The sequence below is a fragment of the Lates calcarifer genome, linkage group LG4 (genome assembly GCF_001640805.2).
Source record: "Lates calcarifer isolate ASB-BC8 linkage group LG4, TLL_Latcal_v3, whole genome shotgun sequence".
Classification (NCBI taxonomy): Eukaryota; Metazoa; Chordata; class Actinopteri; family Centropomidae; genus Lates; species Lates calcarifer.
In genome coordinates, this window is record NC_066836.1 from 20,937,149 (window position 1) to 20,963,009 (window position 25,861).

The window sequence follows — 25,861 nt, forward strand, 5'->3', positions numbered from 1 at the left end:
CATACAACACAGAGAGAACCACAGACTTTGAACAACAACCAATTAACAGCCAAGCTAATGTTTTCTTATCTGCAAATAAAGACATATTTTGTCTGTGCATCTTCATTTGCTGAATGAGAGACCAAACACACATCCACCATGAAGAGGGTAAGAAATTAGCTAGCACACCAAAGAGCTTAGAAATGTGAAACTTTATGTGAAGGTTGGTCTGTTTAGATGCTAAATGTTTTCTATATTCACCTCTGTGACAGCTTTACATTTTAAAAAGGCTGCTTGCAAAAAGTTACAGGTACCAGTGCAAGTTTGTTCACACTGTAGCCTGGTGTCCACTAAAATATGATTTCTGAGGCCAAAACCTGTCAGATTATGTGACAATAGGTGATAAGTATGTGAAAAAGACCAAGTGTCAGGTTATGTGTTACTGCTCTACAGACAGGTCCGAATGCTACAGTGGACCATGGATATCAAAATGTGTGCAATTTGAGGGTGAATTTATGGTTAAGGCTAGAGTTCGGGTGTTGGATAAAAATGTTGGATGAGGCTCAGATGTCAGTCAAACATGACATACCCACTCTGAGGCTTGAATGGTGATGGAGCATTATTAAAATGACCTGAAAGAACATTTTCTTTCTTTCCAATAATTACAAATATATGTATAATCAATCTAAAACCAGTTTCATATTTATTTGTGAATTCTCAAGTTGTCCTGCCGGACTTGCTCTAACATCCAGCAGCCATAGTGACAGCACTTTCCTCCTCCAGCTGCTGCTGCTGCCCCTTTGTGGCATTTATTACCACCCGTACCGTATTCCCTCTCATCACCGATGGGTGTCGCTGCTGACACTGGTACCCAAGCCGTCTGTCAGTCTGTCTGGCAGGGATGGGGGGGATGTTGCATTGTGAACTAGAGGAGAGAGAGAGCGAGAGAGAGAGAGAGAGACAGAGCACCTCTGCCGCTCTCCCAGCCTCCTCTCCTGTGCGCAGTGCTCCGGCCCGGCCGCTCCTTCCCTCCTCACTTCCTCCCCACAGCTGGCGCTCTCTCCTCTCGCTCTCTGATGCTGGCTCGCCTTCTCCTTTCACACACCGGACCAAATACTTCGGAGGGTGGAATGACTGACTACCTGTTTTGCATGGTCTGAATCTCGGGAAATTCGCACGTCGGAAAGGAGGGGAGTCAAGAGGGAAAAAGGAGGCTCTCCATCCCCCGAGGGAATTTATTTTACAGTAAGCAGGCGCAATGTCATTCCAGTTTCCTCATTCCGCTCGTCTCACACCTCCCATCTGTGCAAATGCTTGAAAAAAAAAATGCTAGAATATGACAGCGTGCTGGGAATATGGCTGCATGTTGTATTATGTGTGTGTGCCAGATGTTTTTTGTTTTGCCAATTTCTGTCAGTTTATTCCGAGGCGTGGTATGCGCTGTGTTTTTTTATTATGAGAACGCTAAAGGGCTGTGGTGCGCTTGCATTGATCGTGGACTGAAAATGGACCCCCCCCCCCCCCCCCATTTCAGCTAGACTCGCCATCCATCCGTCCATCCGAGGCCGGGGTGTGTGGGGGTCGGAGGAGGATGAGGAGGAGGGGGGGGGGGGGGGGGGGGGGGGGCTGATGCGAAAACGGTATTACTTTCAGATTGACCTAAATATGAGTGATATTCGTAAGACTATCACGGGTGACAGCGGCTCATCGTGACCGGCTGCACCGCCTTTGTGCTGCCTTTGCAGGGGGGGAGGACGGTCAGAGTATTTGTTTCTCTCAGCCATCACCAGGCATGTGAACGGATGAAGAGCACCTTGCTGCCTCTGTACTACAGCTCCGGCCTGCCTGCCTTGCTTTGATCGCTCCATGTTGATCACTAAAAAGCACCACAGTGTGTTTCTGATCAGCTCCAGGCTGTTACTCCACCCCACTGTAGAGTAATTAATCTCATTCATCACGTTGTCAAGACAACTGTGTTTCAACAGAGAGCATCATAATGTTTGCTCATGTTATTTGTCTGTGGATTTGTGCTCTGTGACCTGGCAGAAATTGGGGCCTGCTAGTGCCCACTGAATTAGCCCTCATAGAGCCTCACTGAACCACCAGCCACCGTGGGCTGTATGGAAGTTAATGAAGCCTAATTTTAAGTTAATTCATGTGTTTTCTCACATGACCTATACTGGAGTAGATCAGGGCGCACTCCCAAGATGGAGGAGCTACCCAGCCCTAATAAGAAGTTTAATGTGATGAACATTTGAGGGTTGGGGTGGGCTGCAGAAAAGATTATGTCTGACAGTGAAATGTCTTATTAGGTTGATTATCAACAGGCTGCTTTTTTCCACATTGGTCTTTGTATTGTGTGCGTGCAGTATGCTGTAGCAGATGTTTTCCATTAGGTTTGAATGGAGATACATGACAGGGATCAGTGGATATGGCAGCATGAAAGATGATGATGATGTGTTCATATTTACTGAGATGGCAGTGGAGAATTGATGCTAGTTTCTCTGCCTTTTGACCTCTGTCTGCTGCTGCTGGACCGGCACACATCTCTGACTGAACACTAGAACCACTCAAATACCAAGCAGCTGTCAAATGCTTATTTTTCACACGATGACGCTGTTGTGTTTAAGGCAGCGGGTCTTCCATTATTACTGACTTTTCACTTTCTAAATGAAATAGTCTACAGAAGTACACTTGCACCACTAGCTTTCCTGCTGAGAGTTAGATGAGAAGATCGATACCACTCCTATACCTATACGGTAAATATGCAGCTACGGCTAGCAGCAGGTTAGCTTAGCTTAGCATAAACACTGGAATATAGCCCACTAATTAACATTTGTTTGTCTGATTTGTACAAAACCCACGCTGTAACAACAATTTGTGCTTTTACTGGGGCTATGGGCGGGACTGTTTCTTTGCTGCACTGTGGCATCAATGTGAGAACAGCTTTATATTTAAGGGACAGATATAGGAGTGATGTCATTATCCATTGTCCCAAGAAAGCAAATAAGTGTGTTTTGCAAAATGCATAGTTGTGACCTCTTGCAATGAAGGAGGTGAAACTATCCCATATTTCACAGCAAAAAAAAAAAAAAAATCGAAGATAAGTAAAGAGTGGAAATATGAGACCGCTTAGATTGATCATTTGTCCCCTTAAGGGGTTACGACACCCATGTTGGGGACCACTGACTTACTACTCTCTGGACTCATAATCCAAAATAGATTAGTGTTTTAATGTAAACACTTTTTCTCATGTTGTGACTGATCACAGTTTGAATTCCTTGTCTCCAGTATTCATTTGGTTTGCCAGAGTGAACACAAACAGCCTGTGTTTACTGACTGCTACAAACACAGATTTGCAACATCTCAAAGCAGAGCTCTAAACACTTAACACACACAGGTGAAACTTCCAGCCAGTGTTCTCGTCACGCAACATTTAACTGATCAAAGAGCTTCTTTTCCCAAATGCTGTCTCACACATTCCCATAACGCACTGTACAGCATTGCAGGAAGCCAGAAGTCTTAAGGGTACACTAACCTGCTACTCTGGGGTATAATAGAGTGTACCCCCCCACACCCACCCACTACCACCACCACCTACCTAATTGCTGAAGATTCATGGTGGATAGTGGAGATACCTCCCTGGTGAAAAGTCTGAAAAGTGATGCTCACTGCCACGGTTCAGAGAAGTGTTAAGAGCGTGTTACCATCCTTCTCCAAAGACTTGCCTCAGCTGCTGCAGCCTCAACAGGCTTCATTAAGTTTTTATATTAAGAAGATGATACATGTGATGTGGACAAACTCTCAATAACCTCTCACTGAGACTGATCTGAGATATGAATTAGAGCCAGAAACAAATTTTTCCCACATCGATCTGTGGATTTAGCTGGATTTAATTCACCCCACAAGACTAGGGAAAAAGGACAGACAAAATAATGTGAACGGTTCTTACAGAAAGACTTGATGAGTCCAATTTATTACAACTTAGCACTTATTTTTCACTCACCAGTGTTTGCTGAGGTAACAAAATGTGTGTCAGTCAGCATTTTAATGTGTAACTACTTCATGTCTTATATTAACTAACAATCGGTTAGCATAAACTGCAGGCACATCAGTCAAAAAACTGCAAAATTAGTCAATACCACAAGGAGAACAGCACAAAAAATCAAGAACAAACTGCTGTGAGAAAGAAGAACAGTCTAGTTGAAACTGGCCATCAGGGATACTATATATACTGTATATACAGTATATAGGGGTTTGACAAATACATAATTAGTATGAAACATCATATGACCCACTTTGGTGGCAGCATTAGCATGCTTTAGTAACTTCAAAGTTAAAGTTGTTTTTCCAGAGTAGTTATGTTTCTCATGTATCCCCTGCAGACTTCATGTAAGATTATGTAGCAGAAGAAGCAGTATATAACCAGGGAATTATTGATGTTGATGGTGGGATCCATACTACTGGTAATAATTCCAATGATATAAATATTTAACAAACGTGTGAAAATGTTATAATATTTCACAGGTTCATTTCTGACACACCAAAGACATTCACCAGTTATACCACCAGTACTAGTACTGCAATTGGTATTAGTTATCGCTGGAATATCACCACTGTCAGTATACACAATATGCACTCATGTTCTTATTTTATTTCAAAAGAACCATAATCCTAAATGAGATCAGAAACTGAGATACGTTTTTTGCCCCAAACATTCACTACCTATGTGAATCAGCCATCCATTGTCCTAACCTGATAATCTGTGCTGATAACCTTGTTCAGAAAAAGAGACACATGGCGAGAGAGAGAGAGAGGGAGAGAGAGAGGGGGGGGGGGCTGTGTGGTACCAGATCACTGTATTCCAATCATGGTCTGATTCATATCGCAGCTGGCACCCCCCTCCTTCAGTGAGTAGATGGAGAAGATAGGTTGCCTGGTCAACAACCTCTTTATTCCTTGAACCATTCAGGGCAGAAGCACAGTGGGAGATGCAAAAAGCAGGAGAGGTTGCTGACAGTATGAGCCACATTTTACAAAAGACGGTTAAATGAAAATGTAAGTGATTGTGTTAGTATATTGATGAAATAGCGATTGGTTGGCCAGTCAAGGATATTCCACTGCCTCTTCCTGAAAAGTTCTTCGGTTGCTTTGGTCGCACGTTCAGGATGGTTGTCCTGCTGAATGATGAAATGTTGTCCAATGAGTTTGATGCATTTGGCTGAAACTGAGCACAGATGCTCCTGTGTACCTCTGCATTCATCCTGTTGCTCCAGTCAGCAGCACTGAAACCATTAATAAATGCTAGTATGCAGGTTCCACTGGGAGCCATACATACTCAAGCTATAACACAACCACCACCACATTTGACAGATGAAGGTGGCAGCTTTGAGTCATGAGTTGTTTCTTTTCTCTCCCCACCTTCCTTCCTCCATTATTTTGAAATTTTGTTTCATCAGTCTATAGAACTTCCTTTCAGAACTCTACAAATGTCATTTTGTATGTTTTTGCAAACTGAAACCGGCCTTTCTGTTTTTGAGGATTTCCAAGGGTTCACATCTCATGGTGAATTCTCTGAGGTTATTGTCATGTCCTCTCGTGATTGTTGACGAGGAAACATGTATGCCTATATCCTGGAGAGCATTCTTGACTTGCTGTGCAGGCATAAAGGGTTTTCCTTTCATCATGTAAACGATTTTCTGCTCATCCACAAGACTGTGCTTCTCAGTCTACTACTGTAGGTCATTTGGCATTTTCTAGTTTCTAGTGGGCGCTTGAAACTAGACTGCTTTGTAGAGTGTTTATTTTGGCAAACCAACTACCTTTGATACTTGCTCTTGCCTCTGTACTCCTCATATAGACTGATACCACCACCTCAGTCTACTGTAAACCCAACTCTAAACTCTCAGTGAGCTCTGAGCCACGTGTGAGCTCATTGGTGCATGAACTTGCGCTGAAATGACACAGAGCTGTCCAAGAAACATTTAGCAGCCAAGTGTCCAATTACTTTTGATCCCTTGCAATTTAGGCACTGTAACCTACTCACAGTAAAGCTGAAACCATTATTTTTAATTGAATGCGCTGAGGCACTGTCTAATACTTGAGATACAATACTCATATTTGCTGATCAGGTTACTTGACGAACAAGGTGAAGACGTAAATTCTGAGTACATGTAAATGAAATCATTGATGGAAATTCAGCAGTGCTGGTGTTGACCTACAGCACTGATCAGGCACAAAACTCAGGTGACTTTGCGGCCACCAACCATTTCCTTTCTCTGCAGCTCCCACTCATGGGGTCCGGCCGGTTTGCTAATGGATGATGGCAAATAACAGCTGCACTTTGCTTCCCTGTCTCAGGCACTGAGTGGTTTTCCCTCTTCTCTTCTGCCCTAAGAGGAGAGAAGAGCAGAGTGGGAGCTATGGAGAGGGTAATGGTTGTTTGTCGGACACATCATTTTGTCACTTGAGTTTTGTTCATTTCACTTGATGGTTGAATGTGCACTTTGCAGCTGGAAAACTCTCCTTGCAAAATCGCTTTGCACCTATATTTACTATGGCAGCCATTTGGTTGCGCTTTGAACAGACACTTGAAAATATGACCATATCTGTCTCAGTTGAGTGATGTCATTTAGTTAATTTTGCTCCAAATCTGCTCCACCAAAAGAACACCATAGTATTTTTTAATCACTGCAGCAACACATTAGTAAATGAATGAGTAATGGATAATTGAGAGGCATCTTTCATCTCTGTGTCAAGCCAAGTTCAGGCCAGGGTTGTCATCATTGTTTCAGTGAGTCCACCATCCTCTCAGTGTCTGGCAAAGCTCAGACCCTGCGTGTCCCTCTGCATCGAGGGAGACAATAATACTCCTCCTAATCCACCTCTCACTGCATTGCTCACCCAATCAATCCCCTGTGGAGTGGGACGTTGCCAAGTTGCAGTTGCCAAGTTGTGGTTGCCCTGGCAACAGAGACTCGGGTTTGCTGTGATGTCAGCCAGGTGCGTTCTGGCAGTCTGGGCTCTAACAAGGCCGACCCTTGTTGGGAATAATGAGCAAGACTCTGCTGTCATGGTGATGACTCTTTTTGTGTATGAGGGGAGGTCAGCGAGGGGCGACTCCCAATTAGCTTGGAGTGTGTGAGGGAGAGAGTGAGTGGGTGGGTGGGAGTCTGAAGTTTGTGACTGAATGTTTGTGTGTGTCCAAAGGCTCTTTTCTGTTACATGTGTATCAAACACATTCAAATGTGAGGCATACAGTATGTATTCATAAAATGATGGAATGGTCATTGAAAAGGCCAGTTTTACCAATGAGAAAACTAGATATGTTCTCTACATAGTGGCTGTATACAGCTTGAAATTGTGTGAAGAAACAAAAGGAGTGTCTCAGTACCAATGTCAAAATGACACCTTTATTAATCCTAACTCAGCATGTTCTCTATAAACCATTCTTAAATTTAAAAACAAGCCAAACATCTTAAATGTTGTCTAAGCACAAGTTGTCATACAAGAACTTTGTCGTAATAAAGTTGTACATGAACAAGTGGCGAGCCCTGAAGCTCCCACTCAGTCTCTTGATTCAGTCAGTCACCACCTGCACAACCTAAAACGAAACTTTGCCACACAGTGCTGGGTGAGTTTGTAAAAGGTTGCAAAGCTTTCATTTATATGCCTGACAGTTAGTCAGCTAACATGTAAAAGCCAGACAGATGGGAGAAGATGAAAGCTTTCGTCATTGTCAAACTTCAGAGAACAAGGATATGGCTATTTCATGGAGGCAGTGCACACCACAGTGAACTAAATTTGAATCAAACTTCCAAAAATACCAAAAGATTTGTTCATTCAGGGCAGCGTGACTCGCTCTGAACATGCTCTCAGCTCTGGTGTCCGCCAAAGGTACTGTCAGCAGCTGCTCGCTGTCTCAGCTAATGTGGGAATCAGGAGCTTCCTTGCCTGTGAGTCAGCCACTGCAACATCTTCCAGCAGCTATACTAGCTTGAAGCCTTGTTGCGAGAGGAATAGTAGATCAGAAGTGAGTCCATGTATTGATTGAAAGCTGTGAGCTCCCACCCCTGACTTTGGCCTTCTCTGATTGGTTAGATGGGTATAACTTGCTCAAAAACTCTAGACTGGAATATCTTTCCACTGCTGTTAGGCACCAATCCACATTACAGTGTGTTAAGCATATTTCAAATAAAAATGATGAGAAGAAGTTACATGTAACTTGTAAAAGGTCAGTGTCGATCCCAATAACAATTGGATGGTGCATCCTAAATGCAAATCCTAGTTTCAGGTTTCAAGGTCCTGCACCTTCAACACACCCCAACCACCTATGACCTCTGTATGGTACAACAGTGTAGCAATTCCTGGACAGGGAAAAGCCATGTGGAATTTCCTCCAAAATGTATTATGCAAAAGCAAATAACAGTATGCTAAATGCCTCACTTCACATGGAGCATGTAACTCTATCAGCTTAGATATGTGACTTAGATACTTAAATATGTGATTAGAGCTATGTTTGCAGTTCTTTCTGATGAAGGTAAAATTAGGGCTTACTCTTTCCTTTCCCCAATCAATATCTTGTTGTTTTAGGATTTAAAAATCCTTGTATACTCATTTTCAAGTGTGTGACTTTGCCTGCCCTTGTCATGTTGTGTGTGTGTGTGTGTGTGTGTGTGGTGTGTGTGTGCGCGCGTGTTTTTGACTGGGTGGGCGATGAAGGACTGGCTGCAGCCTGACAGCTGCTCTTTGTTCTCCCATGCCTTTGGCGTTTATGAACTCTTATGTGTAAGTAGGCCTTACATAATTACCAATGAGTTTCTTTTCCACAGGAGCTGCAGAGAAAAAGCCATTATGTCCTGCAGAGCTTTTGGAGCTGCGAAGTTTAAATAAATGGCAGATTGTGTTGGTCAAACATCCATTCATCATTTATCACCTTGACGGGAACAGTTCTCACTCTGCTTTATTTTACTGCCTGTGGTCCTTTTAACTGGCAGAGGGTGGATGGTTTAGCAGAAGGGCGTTTTTTTTTTTTAAGCTTTGTTCCCTTTTTGTGTTTAGTTTAATAAAGCAATACATTTGCACCTCATATTGGTAATTGACACAACTGAGATTTATTTTAACTTCTTTCCAAATGATGAAAATTTCTAAAAGTGTGATTTTTCTTTTCTTTGTCCTCAGCCACCCCACCTTCCATGCCTCCATTGTTCAGTTTTTTTACCCTGTTGTTTCATTTTTTGCTGACTCTGTGGTTTGTGTGTGGTCTGTTGCAGACTGCATGGTGTCAGTGTATTCTTTTGCTTCAGGCTGTGTCCTTGATTGTCTTCTGACCAAAAACACTTCTGTTTTTGTTACCCCAAATGCACCACAAAAAAATAAAAATAAATAAATAAAAGTCAAATGAAGTGGCCATTACATATGAAAAATGTCCACTCAACCAATTAAATATGAAGAGGGTGAAAAGCAACACCAAAAAAAAAAAAAACACTTCAAGAAAGGGAGGGGATGCTATCTTTTCTTTTCCTCTGCCCGTTTTTATTTCATAAGCATTTTTTAAACTTTAAAGGGCATTTCAGAGCCCAAAACCCTCATTAATTTCTCACCCTGTGCAAGCATTTGCTTGCTTGCAGGTTTTGTATGAGTGGGCTGTGTGTGTGTGTGTGTGTGTGTGTGTGTGTGTACGAGGAAGTGGCGTCTGGCCAGTGTAGCCCAGCTTTGTCTGCCCTTAATGCCTCTTCATTCACTGTACTCACATCCAGCCAGCGCCCTGACAGCAACTAATCTCCTCTTTATCTTAAAGGTTTGCTCAGCACTTTGGTGTCCCTTTCAGGCAAAGGCAAACCAGAGATTTCAGGCAGCGATGCTACGCTCCTAGTTGACTGCTTCACTATGTCCATTAGTTTTCATTGTCCTTTAGAGTAGTGAGTGTAGTCTAGCTCCATAGTAGCTGTAGTAGAATTTTCAGACCTGTCCAGACACAGTTCTTACCAGTGAAAGTTTTTACTTTTTTGGTGTTCAGATGATGACTCCTATTAAATAACTTTCTTAACATCTAGTGTCACAGTCACATTGACATTTGTGGTTTTGGGTGAAATATCTGGACACGTGCTGGATAGGTTGTCATGAAATTTGCCTCAGACATTCATGTTCCCCTCAGGATGAATTATAATAACTTGTGGGAGTCCATAACTTCAATCACCAGACTTCATCTAATGTCATTGTCTGGTGGATGGTTTGTCAATAAATACATACAAAACTAATGGTATTTCCATCAGCCTCAGCTTTACTTTTTGTTTGGTGCTAACTAGCAAATGTTAGCATGCTGATAGGCTAAGCTAAGATGGTGATCATGGTAAGCATTATACCATCAGCATGTTCATGTTAGCATTCAGGTCAAAGGACTGCTGTGCCTCAGAGTTGTGCTCTGTGCTTTATTGTGACATGTCAAGAAAATGAAATGTGTGTGTTACATGTATGATCCATTAACCTTAACAGCAGTATCATCCTTTATTCACATTTTGTCACCACAGTGGCCAGGATGAGATCATGCGTCTGTAAGCATTAGGACCTTTTGTGCTTGAAGAAGATACGAGTCATTACATTTGCTGATCTCCAGCAACCCCGTCAATTAATGGCTTTCTTTGCTCACAGTAAATATCCAGGATAAAGAAAAAAGTACTTGTGGATTATATTTTTTTCCCCTGGAAATTAGTCATATTATATGGGAAAACATTAATAGAACTAATTAGCTGGAAAGGTCTTGCTATGAGATATTTAGGCACAAAATAAACAGTGCAAATAATGAGGATGTTGTTTCCAGTCACTGCCTGTGAAATTACTCCCGGCTCTCAAGGCCACGCCCATGACGTTTGTGCACTGCTCCGGATTTGGGATTAGCTGAAAGGAGAGCTGTCACTGATCAGCCTGGCTGGGGGTACACACACAGATGCAATCAATAGAAACCCACCTTAGCCCACCATTTAGAGAATGAGTCATCGTTTTATACCACTGGTGTTTTGTCATTTTTACATTTACCGATTGATCACTCGATCATGAGTCTTTGCACATCTGGAAACCCATTAGAATACAGCTTGAACTTGTTGAAATTATTATTTTTTGCATTCATCTGGGACATAGAAGAGATTGAGGTATTTTAATCAGCTTTGATGTCAAAAAGAAAACAGGCCATTTCACTTGGAAAAAAGAACAAGATGAAAATGAAATGAAATCAGAGATTCATATACTTTTTATAACCACTGTGAATCAGCTGTTGGACACTGTCTGTCAGCTGTGTGGGACTTTTTCAGGTGCTTTATCACCAGATGCAGCTAGGCAAAAATGGCTCCAGCATTTGGCAGCCGCTGATTGAAACTGTGACACTCTGCTTCCTTGAAGACAGGCCTGGAACACAGAATGAGCCTCTGAACATAGCTCAAAGGAAATATTTTCTCTCAGACCTTTTAACTTTGACTAATAAGGATTTGTCAGGTTGAACTGAGCATCTCACTGATGACTAAGCATTGTGTCTGAGTGAGAGATGAAGAGACATTGCAGTTTATTGGCTAAGGGTCAAATCCCTCAGAGATTTTCACTCAGCTGGCTAACATGCTGCGCTCCATGTGCTCTAGTATGTGAGCTGGGCCTGGGAATTCCTTATTTGCACTCCTCTCGGCTGCTCAAGTAAAATAACAGTTCGTCCTTACTTATCTCAGCCTTCAGGCTAAATTAATGAATCTCATTGATTTGTTGTAGTGAAATAACATAGTGCCCTCAGTTAACTTAGTTTTCAGCTTAATTAATGGAAGACATTGATCAGACAATGATTAGACCTTTATGTTATAGGCCTTTGATACGTATGACACCCACTTTCTTCTTCCTGCCGCTTACATCAGTATTCATCACATTTGATTGCCAAAGAGCTCATTATTTACACAGGAGGTTGTGATGCATTTTGTTGTAAGGTATTTAATTACTAGATAATATAGCCTCATATGACATATATGGTTGTAGTATTCATGGTCATAATAACACAACATGACCACTTTCATACATCATGTCACAAAACCTTCTGTCATAATATTTTCTTAACCAGAGGTCCTACAGTCTGAGCAGACAGAGGAACCTGCTTTCCCTTTTCTTACACTAAACACTTCATCAGTATCCTTGTCCATGTGATCATATTTAGTATACATGTAGTGACATATGTAGGCTACACTGGTGACCTATTATAGATTATTATAGAATTTTAAACATTGTGTACAGTGTAATACACAGTGTAAATGAACTGAACTTCCTTACTGTTTCTATAACTCTAAGATCCTCATATAAAGAGAAAGAAGAAAGTCGAAGAATAAACAGAAATGAGGCAAAGGAGGCATTTCTCTCTAATTTCAGATCCCACGCAGTCAGTGACAGCTATGTAATGTTAGCCGGATCATATTTCCGGAGGTCAGTTATTTTTTGATGCAGCTTGTTTCAAATAATGTCATATGTCCACCCTCTAAACTTGACAGTGCGTAGCAGTAATAGTTGCCTGGTTGATTGCTGCCTCTTGTTCAGAGAGCACAATGTTCCGGAAGAGCACAAAAGAAGCAGTGTTTTCTACTTTACTAGATGATTTGAAAGGTGGGCTAACAATGTTTATGTGCATTTACGCTCCACTACAGCCTTGATTGTAGCACAAAGCTTTGGGTTTTCATGTCACTGCTGTGCTATACTTAAACATTGCCCATATTTTTCTATAAACTAAATGGGACAATATAAGGTCACTATTATTACTGTTTTTCCAGTAAAATTATAAGAATGCATAATGTGACTGAACATGCATTGCTTTTTCTTTTCTGCTTAAATTGCCCCACATATGAGGGTCTAGTCCCTTGCCACTTGAAATGTGGTTCAGGCTTGTTTTCTTAGGCTGCAGCATGGAGAGGAAAGCAGAGAGGAAGAGAGAACATTAGACAGCAGAAAGGAGAGTGAGGAGGTGGAAACAAATGCGGAAGGAGGCTAGAAGCGGCTTTCTATACGCGGTGAACATTCTTCACCACTGACTGTGGGAGCCAGTGACACATGAAATATGAGAGACAGCAGCACTCTCCACTATTTATAGCACTGCAAGAGAGAAAGAGAAAGAGAAAGATAGAGAAAGCGGCCACACCACATACACTCCAGGGCAGAGCTGGCATCATTTTTTCATCGGCTAAAGAGGAATTGCGCCCAATTTTCAAACTGCACATTATGTCATGGCAATGGCACTGGACAGGCCAGTCAGATTTGTGAATATGTACAAGTCCTTTCCATAGTGTCTGCATCCACTGGCCATCACTTTTCTTAATTTTCAGAGAACTAAACAGATGCATGGGGGAAGCGCTGGTCGTGGCTGTGTGTTGTTGCTTTGTGAACGATTCAAACCCATCTGTAGCTCAGCACTGTTTTGCACAAACTGCTAAAAATGTATCAGTGCTGCAGGGAACGCAACAGCATGTCCTGTTCTGCTGTAGATACTGATGAAAAGAAGCCAAAATAAGCTACGGCAAAGAGAGCGAGCAGCTTAAAGAATCATTCCATTTCTGTTGTGTTATGTTTAGATGAAGCTGTGACCTGTGAGTAAGAATCAAAAGAGAGATGGTTTGGTTCTGCCTGTAGTGGCCTCTCAAGCACTAGAAATAGCTAACCACTGCTAAGCTAAATTAATAGGGGTCATAAGGGCAACTGGATGGATGAATATTTGGGGGAACACTCATCATTGGACATCATCCACTGTGCCGTCTTTGATGTAAGATGATTTAGAGTGATGTGACCCAGAATTGCATAACATGCCTGCACTGTCAGGCCAAAGAAGCATCAGAACATCAGATAAAAATAACATGATTGGGAGGAAGACTTTGAGTTGTGATTCTAGATAAAGGAATAGCCTTGGGTCAGCGACTATGAGACCTATGAAGAAACCAGAAAAATTATCTCTAAGAAATCATTCCGTTCTGTCACAAATAGAAGAGAAAGATGGAAAAAAAAAATCTTTATTCTGTTTTCTATGGACTCACTGCACCTCTGCAGTTTAAATAATGCTGAAGAAGCAAAGCAGTTATTTGTGAGTGCTTTTAACAGTCTTTGCTTCTTGACATTTCACAGAATCTCACAGTGTCCTAACTTGCATCACGCTGTCCAAACTACAGTAACCTCTGCGGTTTGATGCTGTGGTTCTCATGCTTGGAGTCAAGCTTTAACCATGGTGTGGGGCAGAAGCCGGGGGCGGTTGTGCCTCTTTGATGCTCCCTTCCATAAGCAGTTTCTTCAGTGATGTCATTTCTTCTGAGAAAAGCCCTTCAAAGTTGGGCTGATGTATAATGCATGATGCTACAGTAGCTAGCCAGTATGCTAGTAGTGCTCTGGGTGGTAATGGTGATGCTCGCAGTGCTGAGAATAGCAATGGGAAGCCTTTGTGCTGTGGGCTGAATTCTTCTATAGTCAACTTTTTTCTCCACTCAATGTATGTTCTGTTTAAGTTATGTACGAGTGCTGTGCCATCATTGTGCAAAGACAGTACAGTGATATCAACTGATCATTCATACTGAGTACAACAGTAAAATGCACTGTAAAAAAATAATTTAAAAAATCCAGATTTAATCCTCCCCAATGCAAAACAACTTGGCTGTTGGAATTATTTTATTTTTTTTATTTTTATGAAGCTCATCAAAAAATGTACTAAAAAATCCTTTTAATCCTTTTAAAACAATCATCACAATCACTATCCATGCCATCTCTGACCTTTAGTAAGTTTAACTTAAAATACAGCTTTCTGATTTTGACTGGGGTTTGGCTAAAGATGGAGAAATGTAAATGACTGCTTTTTACATATAGATATTTTAAGATATTTACAGAAATGACGTTTTGCTCTTTTTATATTTCGGTTCTGTTCTTCAACTACTTGCATGTAAAATTAACCAGATGTTTAGATACTGCAGATGTTCGATCCTTTTTGAAAGTTTACCAGAAGTGGAACATCAAGCAGTAAATCCACTGACTGAAGGAACAACTGAGTGCATTGAATCTGCACTGCACTTCTGTTCAGTTAAAATAGACAAATAATTATACTGGCACTAACAGTTCTTAATCATCTTTTTGTTTCTTCACTTCACTGTGTGTTCCTCAAACTGGTTTTGTCTCATTTTCTAATTGTTGTCTGCATTGGCTCCTGACGTAAGCAAACCATTAAGGACACGTGTTTGTTGGAATTGTTAACATCTAATGATTTTTGTAGCTGTGCTAATGGCAGGGGATGGGAGTGCCAGTTAGTCAGTCCCTTTGGTCCAGATTCAACTCCACCTATAGGTTGACATTTTTGGTCTAAAGTGAAATGTCTCAACGACAAGTGGGTGGGTTGCTATGAGATTTGTGTACAGACATTTGTGTTTCCAGGCACAGCTGTAGACTTGTTTTGTCTATAAATGCCAGAGTGGGCTTCTTGGAACTGTGTAACGCAAGTTCAATTCTGAGGAACTTCTTCCACTTAGACAGTACTATACCTAAGGTTAGAAGTAGGTTTTGAAGAGGATCAGAACACAAGGTCATTAGCAGCAGCAGTGTTTAGCTTCTTTTACTGTTATTAGATAAGACATTCTGCTAATCGTCATGCAAGTATTTAGAGGAGTAAGGAGCATTAGGTCATTCCATCCATCCATTATCTATACCGCTTGTCCTTTAAGAGTCACAGGGGGGCTGGAGCCTATCCCAGCTGACACTGGGTGAGTGGCAGGGTGCATAGATCGCCAGTCTATCACAGGGCTGACATATAGAGACAACTAACCACTCAAATTCACACCTATAGGCAATTTAGGGTCACATTTGGTCATTCCTGAAGAAAATGTAGTTTATGTCATGAGAAATCAACATGAAGAGTTTTTTCATAGAGGGCAGAATGGTGGTGCTGTGGTCAGCACTACAGCCTCACAGCATAAAGGTTCAGGGTTGGAACCTGCTGGCTGGCTTGAACCTCTCTGTGTGGAATATGCATGTTCACCCCATGCGTGGGTTTCCTCACACAGTCCAGACATGAAGGTAAGCGTAAGTGTTGATGGTTGTTTCTCTCCATGTGTATGTGATAGACTGGTGACATGTCCAGGGTGTACTCTGTTGCCCACTGTCAGCTGGGACTGGCACAAGAGTGTTGTTAGCTGATGAATAATGGAGTTTCATCATACCTAATAGACGGTGCCATTTTAAAGACTGTTTTTACAGCAGTGTGGCTAAAGCTGACACAAGATCACCAGTCTCAGGCATTATTGGTTGGATTTAGAGTCAGTTTCAGTTTTATTGCCGGGATGAATCTTTGGCATACTGTTCTTGAAACTCAGGAATTGAACCTGTGGTTTTACATTGAGTAACTCCCCCTGCTAATACAACTCTGCCCCTTGTATGTACTTCACTGATGAACATGTAAACCCTCAGGGGTTTAGTTCTAACAAATGCTCTGGCAGGTTTTCCCAACTAAACACTGCAGTTTGACCAGCGCAGTTAACTTTGAAGTACCTCAGCCTGTAACTTCCATTTCTGAATCATCTCAGTCTCAAACAGCTTTGTCATGATACTTCTGTCATCGCATTGTTTGAATTCCTTTGTGGGTAGAGGAGGATAGTGCAAGTTTTAATTTGTCTTTGCACTGTGTTTATCACCACCGTTGTAACCTCTGTAATTATACCATGTGGTGAAGCCGCTCGCGAACGTAGCTCACCCGAGGATCTGCGGAAAATGCATAATTCATGACGTTGATCATATTTTTAGCTGCTCCGGCTTGTTGTTTGAAGACAGAGATGTAGCATTAAACAAAGGCTACTTTGTAATGAAGATGAAGATCTACTCTATGAGTGAACGGTTTGTTTTCCTCGTCTTTTAACTTCCGTCCACTGTCCGCTGGGAGGTTGTGCTGAAAGAGGTGTAGCCTTGGGTTCTTTCTCTTTTACTCAAGTTTCCCCTTCTGTATTTTCAAAGGTAAAAAAAAAAGAAAAAAAAAAAAAAAGAAAAAATCAACATCTGTGCCTGAGTTAATGTCATTCTTTATTCTTATTTAATTGGTATTTTTCTTTCAAGCTAAAACAGTAAAGCAGCACCATTCTAGTGAGGGCCATTACACTGCATAAAAAATGTAATGTCTTAAGCTTGGAATTGCCCACATTTCCCTGTTCGTTAGAGTGGCATAATTTATATGGGAAACCTAGGAGCGTGATCTTTCATTTTAAATTGGAGATGACTGACTACATGATGTTTGAGTCATGAGAAGCATATCTTTACGAGCCCTAATAAGAAGTCTGCTCAGTACATGCAAAATGACTCACTTTGCTGTAGTAGACTGTACTTGTGCAAGGTGGATATGATCCACCAGCATTTCATTGATCTCAGTGGGAAACTTGGTGAACTCTCTCCCTCCCCCTCAGTGTGTATGGTGTGTGTACATCAATAAGGGCACATTAGCAGTGACCTGCAGTATGTGGAGGTCAGCTGTGTTGCTGGCATGGTTTGAAGGTCTCTCTCTCTCTCTCTGTTGTTCCTCTAGATATGTTTCAGAAGCAGAGCATCATCAAGCTATCTCTTCTTCAGCAGACACATTTACTACGTATGTTTAGTTATTTTGCCTACAGTTTTTGTGCTTTACAAGGACATGACAACACATTTGCAGCTCGTTATAAGTGTAGCATGTCGGCTTATCTTTATTTTGTGTCTGTAGTTCCTGCAAACTGCACAGCTATCCTTCTCCTGCTTCTCAGTTAATGCTGGGCGTTGGTGATGTTGGCTTGTAGTCAGCATTACAATTCATGCCAGAGATGTTGAATGGAGTGAGGTCAGGGGTCTGTGCAGGACGTTAACTTCTCACTGGTAAGCATGTCTTATGGCTGGCTAGGGTCATAAGGGCTTTGTGAATGTTTACAGCTGAAAGATGGAATCGCACTACTAAAAATGCTGTTTGACTTAGATTTTATGATATATTGAGGTAAGAGGTCTGTCCACATACTTTTGACCTTGTTTGTTTCCAACTACTGATATGTTTTTTCTTGTGCGCTCATTTTGCTTGTGTCACTCAGCTCTTGATGATGTACATCACCCTTAACTACTCAGTAATGAGATTTGTCATTCAGCTAAATGAACACAGTCCAGTCAGTGAGTTATAATCAGATAACTGCAGGAGGTTCTCACAGTCATACAACCTTATGACTTTAAAGCCAGTAATATGAAACATGATTGTTCTTTTGCATACAGGCCTGTCACAGTTATCCTTTTTTTTTTTTAGATTTGAAGCAAATACCATAAAGTGAATCTTTACAAGTTTTCCAAACTTAAAGGATGACCTTGAAAGAACTTTCTTGGAATATAACACATAGATTCATCAGTATGCCTCAACACACATACTGAGGATAAACCTGCACTGGAAATTTGCATTGATATGACAGCAGTTTGAAAATGATTTCCTCAGGATTTCTTCACTTGACAAGATCATGAGTAAAAAATTAGGCATGTGTGATCTTAATGTTGACCAGTTTCACGTCCTGACTTCAAATGTACAGACTACTGAGCAGAATTTTAAGACTGCCTGTCTTCCTCTCACCAGAATTATATCCTCACAAGTGTAACAACATATAATAACATCAGGAAAGACTTGTGTGTGTATGTGAAAGAGATAGAATAAAAGACATTTGGAGGAAATGTGAGAGAGGGAATTGACTTGGGGAGTTATCTCTGCTTGATTTCCATGTATGGAAAATGAAGAAGGAAATAAAATTGTTCTGGTGGGAGACAAAAAAAAAATCTCTAGGGGCTTACAGAAACATCTGTCTCACAAAAATCAAGACAACAAATACAGAGACTAGATAACACAAACCATAACGACTACAGACACACTCAAGAATGAATAGCAGACCATCAGCGCATAGATACATTGGGACGTCCATGTTTTACATTACATTTTCTTCATTTATCAGTCAAACATAGAAAGGCAGGCTGCATCTCTTCTCAGACTCAGTCTGTATTCTTTTGTGTGTGTGCTGAGTATATTAATTATATATTCAGTTCACAGTGTTGACACTGATGGTACAAAGGACATTTACATACAGTCAGACTTTTAACTCCCAGTTGTTGCACCACTTTGACCTTTGCCTTCCAGCATCAAGCAGATTTCCAACAAGTCCTTCAGCTTAAATCACCACATAGGTTGCTAGTGCCTACCCCTGGATATGAGTGCAGCAGTGGGAAGCGTACTGGCTGTTCATCATCATGGTAACAATAATAAAGATGGTAAAGGTTAGAGTTATGGATAAAAGAAACAACATTAACCATCAGTTTCACACGGGAAACAAATGGTGTTTTGTCAACCCCATCATTTTGTTGCTCCCATCATAAATACTACAGCTGCTAGATGCTGCATAACAATAAAACATTACTAAATGTCATGATAAGCTGCCTGTACATATGACCTATGGGCTCATTCTTCTGCTTCCTATTTTTTGTAGGTGTCTATATGAGGGGGCAATGAGATGTAACCTGTTTGCTGTCAAATAAACTCTAAAAAGATATGTTATTTTAGCATAATTACAAAACTTAAACATTCTTGAATTTATACAATCTATCTGCTGATTCTGGGAGATGTCTTAAGCAATATAAATTTAGTATAAGTATTAATATGAATTTACTAATTCATTTCTTGGTGGCACTTTGGGACAGCACAGGAAACCTTGAACACAACACTAACATATCATTCATTTTTAGTCTTGTTCACTCTCTTACCTCAGTTTTGGCCTTCACCAGTTCTTGAGGCCAATATTCAACCCATTAGTTGCTAATTAGTTGCTAATCCTCCCCTATGTTCACAAGATATCCATTAACTTTGTCTGATGTTAGGGCAGGTAACCTGCAGCAGGTTTACCAGAGTTTACTGAAAAACCAAAGCAGCAGAGTTAAAAGGTGCTAAAATGCGGTGTGGAGCCAAAGGGGAACTGACAGTTCTCTGTTGTCAATATAAAAATACTGAATAGTAGCAGAAGCACTAAAACTTCTTCTAGCAATTTTCACACCTGAGGTCACATAATAGAGACTGCAGTGTTGAGACAAGTAGAGTAAATTATTTCTGGATTATTTTAAATGTATTAATGTCCTGCAATGCATCTGATTATAGAGATATCCCTTAATACTTTGGAAGCCATCGTCAAAGGATGGTACACTAAACTTAAAAGAGGAAACAATGGAGAGCAAATGTGAAACAACTCAACTCAACCTTCATTTCCTTCCATTACTGAGATGGACGCAGTAGAGCCATGTGGAAATATACTCCAGTACATATTGTAACTATCACCAAGAAGAAATGCAGAAGTGACTTAATGTGTTCTCCGTTAAATCTCTTTACACTCTCACTGCATGCAGATCACTGTTTAACACTAATGCCGTTGTGACGTGATGTTCTCTCTTCATTCGAGTGAGTCTCAGACTCAATAGACTGACTCAGTGTGCTGAGGTGAAGCTTTGTTGGCTATAATGACACACACTATTATAAAGCAGAATGTGGTGTGTGTGTAAACTGATATTTAACATATTGACACATCTCACCTGAAAAAAGTGATAATGGGAGATGTTAAAGAGTGAGTGAGTGTGTTTAGTATGGGCATGAGTGTATTTTCCTCTCTCTGTGCACCTGTCTAAGTGCGTGCTTGCAGGCTATATGTTGATATCATTATGTAACATGGATCACCAACAGAAGGCAGAAAAACTGACTTGCTCTATATGGTAATGTGGGATAGTACTATATAGTTGGAACTATGAGCTATATACACTCACTCGTACAATCCAGTGAAAATCAATACCGCAGCTCTGCCACAGATTCTACTATTTTTTATTGACATTGTCATAAATGTGTAAATTCAATTATATGGTTATTGCTGATGTCATCATTAAAGGTGGTGTTGTACTTGACCATATTATATTGAGAGGTGTTTCTGATTTTTTTCCTTCCTATTTACATATATGAGCAGGACAGAATATCAGAAACATCTCTCATTATGATGGAATCCAGCACAACACCACCACTTACTATGACCTCAATGTGTCTCAGTATGACCTATAACCTGCTAAAACACATTATAGGCATCATAAAAGTAAACTTTATAGCAGAACAGTTGTATTGGATTCCATTAGATTGCACAGGTGTACCTAATAAAGTAGCCATTGAATGCATGTCCATGATAGTTTAAATACACAGAGTGGTCAAAACAACCACATTTATTATTAAGGTTATTTAAAATAAGTCTTATGTCAGTTTTGCCAGGAAATTTAACAACTGCAGTCTGAGCTACGTTCTAAGATGTACACATGCACACAGGGAGTAATAGCTTCATTATCTCAGAAGGAAACCTCCCTTCATCAGCTGTTACTGCGGACACTTGGGTTTTAATAAAATGGGGGATAGTTTTGCCCCATTGAGGAAAAAATGACAGTGTTAAAGTGAAACAAGTCACACTGATGCTGTGCATTTATGGCTGTTAAATTAAATGTGATAATGTCTGTCAGGCTCCACGATCAGTACTGTGGTGATAATGTTGACGTGAGTTTAGATCAGTGTACGTTGGTGACAGCTAATAGAGGTGGCAGACTGATGGTTTTAGATGGAAAATGCATCATGTTGTTAAGAGTTAGAATTTTTTGAGGTGTGCACAGCCTCTTTTCATGATCCCTTGCACCTAAGTAATGACACTAAATCCTTTTCTGACATAGTTTCTTGTAATTCAAGCCGTACTTGTATACTGTACACTGCAGGCATCTAATGTGAGGTTTAGTACCAACGCAACACTTGTGGCATACTATATATCTAGTGTTTGGTTTAATTTGACAGTAGACAGCAGGATTTCCATAACATTAATAATATAATATCCAAAGGGGTTTCTTTGCTCTTGTGCAGCAGGTAAACAGCAAGGATTTTCACAAAAGCTGATACATTTTTAATGCTAATGTTACTTGTGTCGGGTGCTGCCCATTGATGGTTTGAGACACACACACGCCTACAGTCATTTCTTATTACTTGCAAGAACTAACATTGTGTGTTTGTAGTTTGTGTGGTCTGTACTTCTAGTTGTGTCCTGTTAGCAGTGTTGTTAAAGATGGGTGTCATAGACAACACAAACTTACTCCTGTGGCTTTACTGGTTTCCAGTAAGTTGCTTCATTTACAAGTACAGAAAAAGTCCTACAGGCTTTAATGACATTGTGATGAGTTTCCCCCCAGCTGCATGCACAGTCATGATTATTTGTAAATGGAGTGCCTGTCCATGAGGTATCATAGCTGTGTACTGTACGTGTGCCTGCTTGTGTGTGTGTGAGCAGGTAGAGATGGAGAGAGCAGGCATTTGCGAGCCTCTGGAGAGGTGTGCACCCTAGCGCCTTCACTGGCTTGACTAATTAAAACGGCAGACTTGGATCACAGAGAAGCACTGCTAATTGAATTCCACTGTTGGATGTTTATTTTAGCCTGTGTGAAGTTTAAATTTAGGCCAAATAAACTGGAGCCTTCAACAACAGAACTGTGAAGTCACATATCTGTGTAACAAGGTACAATTTCCCTGCAGGTTGTACAGTCCAGCCAAATCATTTGTGAGTGGGTGTATTAAATATGCAGCTCTTTATGGCTTTTTATTAGGTAGGACAGTAGATCTTGTTTTGCAACCAGATTAAATATGTATTTTATTCTACTATCTGTTTGAAGATTTGAAGATATGGCTGAAAAAGAATTTAAAAGTGTATGCCATACAACAACTTACTGCAACTCTGATCTTTCAGAAGCTGAAATCACAGTTGATGTGATTCTAGCCTCACTGCTTTGGTGCAACTTGACTATTTTATTGGGGGGAGCTGTGAAAGCTATGATGCTGTTTTAGCTCTGCGAGCAGAGAATGAAGTTATTTCCTTTAGATTCTCACTGTTAAATGTTGCCCTTCAGTTCAAGTATTTTCCCTTCGATTTAAAGACATTTTGTTAATCTCCTTCCCTGCCTGTGTCTGTGGCTCTTGCTTTAAAATAGGTTCACCAAATCCCTCAGATTCAATGCTAATTCTACTTCTTCACTATGCTAAGTGTTTCCTTGTAGTTGTAATGTCAGTACCACTGAGTGGGAGACTAGAGGTGAGCACAACTTTTCCATCTAACACATGTAATTGTTATTTCTACACAGCTACAAACATAAAAGTTTTGGACTGGACAACACACTGATAAGTATACTATTTGTAGAGACTTAGAGGTAATGAGACAAAAAAAGTAAAGCTTTTCCTGAATGTGACACTGGGGAATGTCCTTGGGAAAATTACATGTACGTGCTCAGCAAATTTCAGGACAGTCTGCCAGCTGGATCATGTGATACAGTGTCTTGTGTATAAAACAATCATTTAGCTCGAGGGTGGCACGAGAGCAGTGTTGGTGGATGAGTCATACCAGAAAAGGTTTGTCCTCTGGAGAACACAAATATGCTCAGTTGGTTATCTCTTGTGCTCAAGTTGAAGATTTTATCTGACTTGAGACAAACGATCAGGGTTTTTAGTGTTAAAGGCAGTCATCCTTGGGGATTATATGAATAGGTTTCATATGTTTTTTATGTATGCTTCAATTTGCATTTTTTTTTTTTCACATTTTCTTAGCAAATCTTAATCCATATTACTTCTGATTGTTAGATAGATTGTTCCTCCATCCAAGGAAAACTGCTTCTTGGTTTTTAAACACATTACATTGTGACAAATGAAGTTAAATTAAATGGTACAATTACTGCATACAGGCAAGTTTAAATATTGGTTTTGTCTCTCTTGGAAGATTAGATTTCTGGGCAGGTGGCGATACCACTTGAGGTGTCCAGTGTTGTATTGATTATATAAGTACTTTTTGATATCTTGTCTTGCCTGGTAATCAGACTGTGGTAAGCAAACACAAAAAGCTATTTCTCCATGTCAGCTTAAAGCAACCTGTAGCTTATTATCTACAGATGTTTCTGTTATTTTACACTGGCGTAGCAGTACTAGTACATATGTGGGAAGAAGACATGCGCATTCTGGAACCAGGCTAGGTGTGTGTCAGAGGCTCAGAGCTGTGCAATGTGCCTTTCTCTTAGGTGAAGATAATAGGGCCAGCAGCATGGAGGAAGCCACCCTGGTCTCCTGCCATGGCTGCCACAGGTGGTAATGTCTGCAACTGGGAAATGGGATGAGCTTACCCTATGATAGAGCTTCCCTAACCACACACACATTGTTTCCATCTGTTCATTTGTATTTGCAGTTCTCTGTGATATTCCTCAATCAAGCTGTGAGCATTTCTGCTCTACACTGTAGTTTAGATTAAATGTAGTGCAGTTCTGTGTATGTGCCAATCTGGTTGACAACATGTCTAATCAACCGTATTTAGTTGTGGTGTTTGTGAAGAGCCTGGTGGTTTATTAGACCATCATCAAGCTTTGTGAAAGCACGTGAATTCTACCATGACACCTGCTGTCAAACGACTATTCACAGCTTCCTCTGTTAGTCACATTGTTCTTTTGATTCCTCTTACTATATTTACACTATATTGCACTTGCTTTCTCCTGGTTAATGCATGTGGAGCATGACTGTGCTGGGAGAAGAAAAGAAAAAATCAAAGTGATATGCTCCAATGGGCTGTAGTTTAAGTTTTTAGTTGTCCTTGGAACATCACACTATAGGTATTTTGATTATATCATAAGCAGTAGTCTCTATCACACACCAACAAACATCAATTGGCATCATTTGCATTTATGCCCAAAATAGATGTAGCCGTTTGAAATGAAAACACAATCATTCAGACTCAGTTGAATTGTGATTCATATTCAGTGAGCCAGGCATCCAGGCAGTAAAATAACAACACAGCAGCCCTCTGAAGTGGTTTGGCAAGTGTTTCCCTTGTCTTGTACTGTAACTAGCTTTGTGTTGTGATGCTTCTAATAATACATTTTTATTAAATAAAAGATTTTTAATGTGGCCAGTTGCCTCTTAATGATTTGTCATCAGAGCTGCTATCCTTAAGTGACATTCAGATGGATGCATGCTATATCGCAGCACTATAGTAGGCTTATGTTTGTGTTAGTGTGTGTGCTCATTACAAATGTCCATTAGCATCTGGACTTTTACCCTGCATAGATTTAGATGATGGTGATTAACCCTTAATGATGCCTGTCAGGCCATCTGCCAGTGTCTCCCAGTGACAGTTTTGTAGTGAAAAGTCATTTAATTTTCAAAAACGTCTTCTGCTGGTTTCCAAACCATAGGCCCAGCAGACATTGTGACATGTGATAGTAGGAAAGGCACAGGTGTTTCTAATCAACTAACAGCAGCTACCTTTAATTCCAGTGTCCCAGTAAGTCACGACAGTGTGACAGTGAGTCAGCATGCACACTATCAGGACCCTGAAGAAACTGAAGCAACTAATGGAATTCAGCAATCATTCATTTTATTATTTAAACCTGTGCGTTGACAGGCCAAAATGTCTTCTGTGATAAAGGCCTATATCTGCTCATGCATGATTAACATTTTATGGTCATGTGTAGGCAATGTAAAACACTTTACATTAAAGCAAAAAAGAATATTGAAAAAGTCAATGCTGGGTTACAGCACAGCATGGGAATGCGAAGATTTACCTAAAACCTAAAGTCTTCCAAGATGTTGGGGAGCACTTACTGCAAATGTGGGGAAAAAAAATGCATGAAGTGCCATATGGTTCCAGTGGGAACTGTGTGAAGTCTGATAAACTGATGTCACTATTGTCATTATTTGGGTATGAATACTTTTTGAAAAGGTTGAAAATGAAAAAAAAAAAAGAAAGAATGAAGTGATCTTACCAGACCTCTGTAGCTCACTACTCATCTTAGC

The 25,861-nt window shown here is 40.6% G+C and overlaps 1 protein-coding gene across 1 annotated transcript in view; it reads left to right on the forward strand.

Moving 5' to 3' along the window:
* Positions 1 to 889: 889 nt before the first annotated feature.
* ctnnd2b (catenin (cadherin-associated protein), delta 2b) overlaps positions 890 to 25,861 on the forward strand; it is a 181,204-nt gene continuing 156,232 nt past the window's right edge. The window contains 1 exon segment of the mRNA XM_051070171.1: positions 890 to 1,224. The gene's annotated coding sequence lies outside the window, so the exon portion shown is untranslated.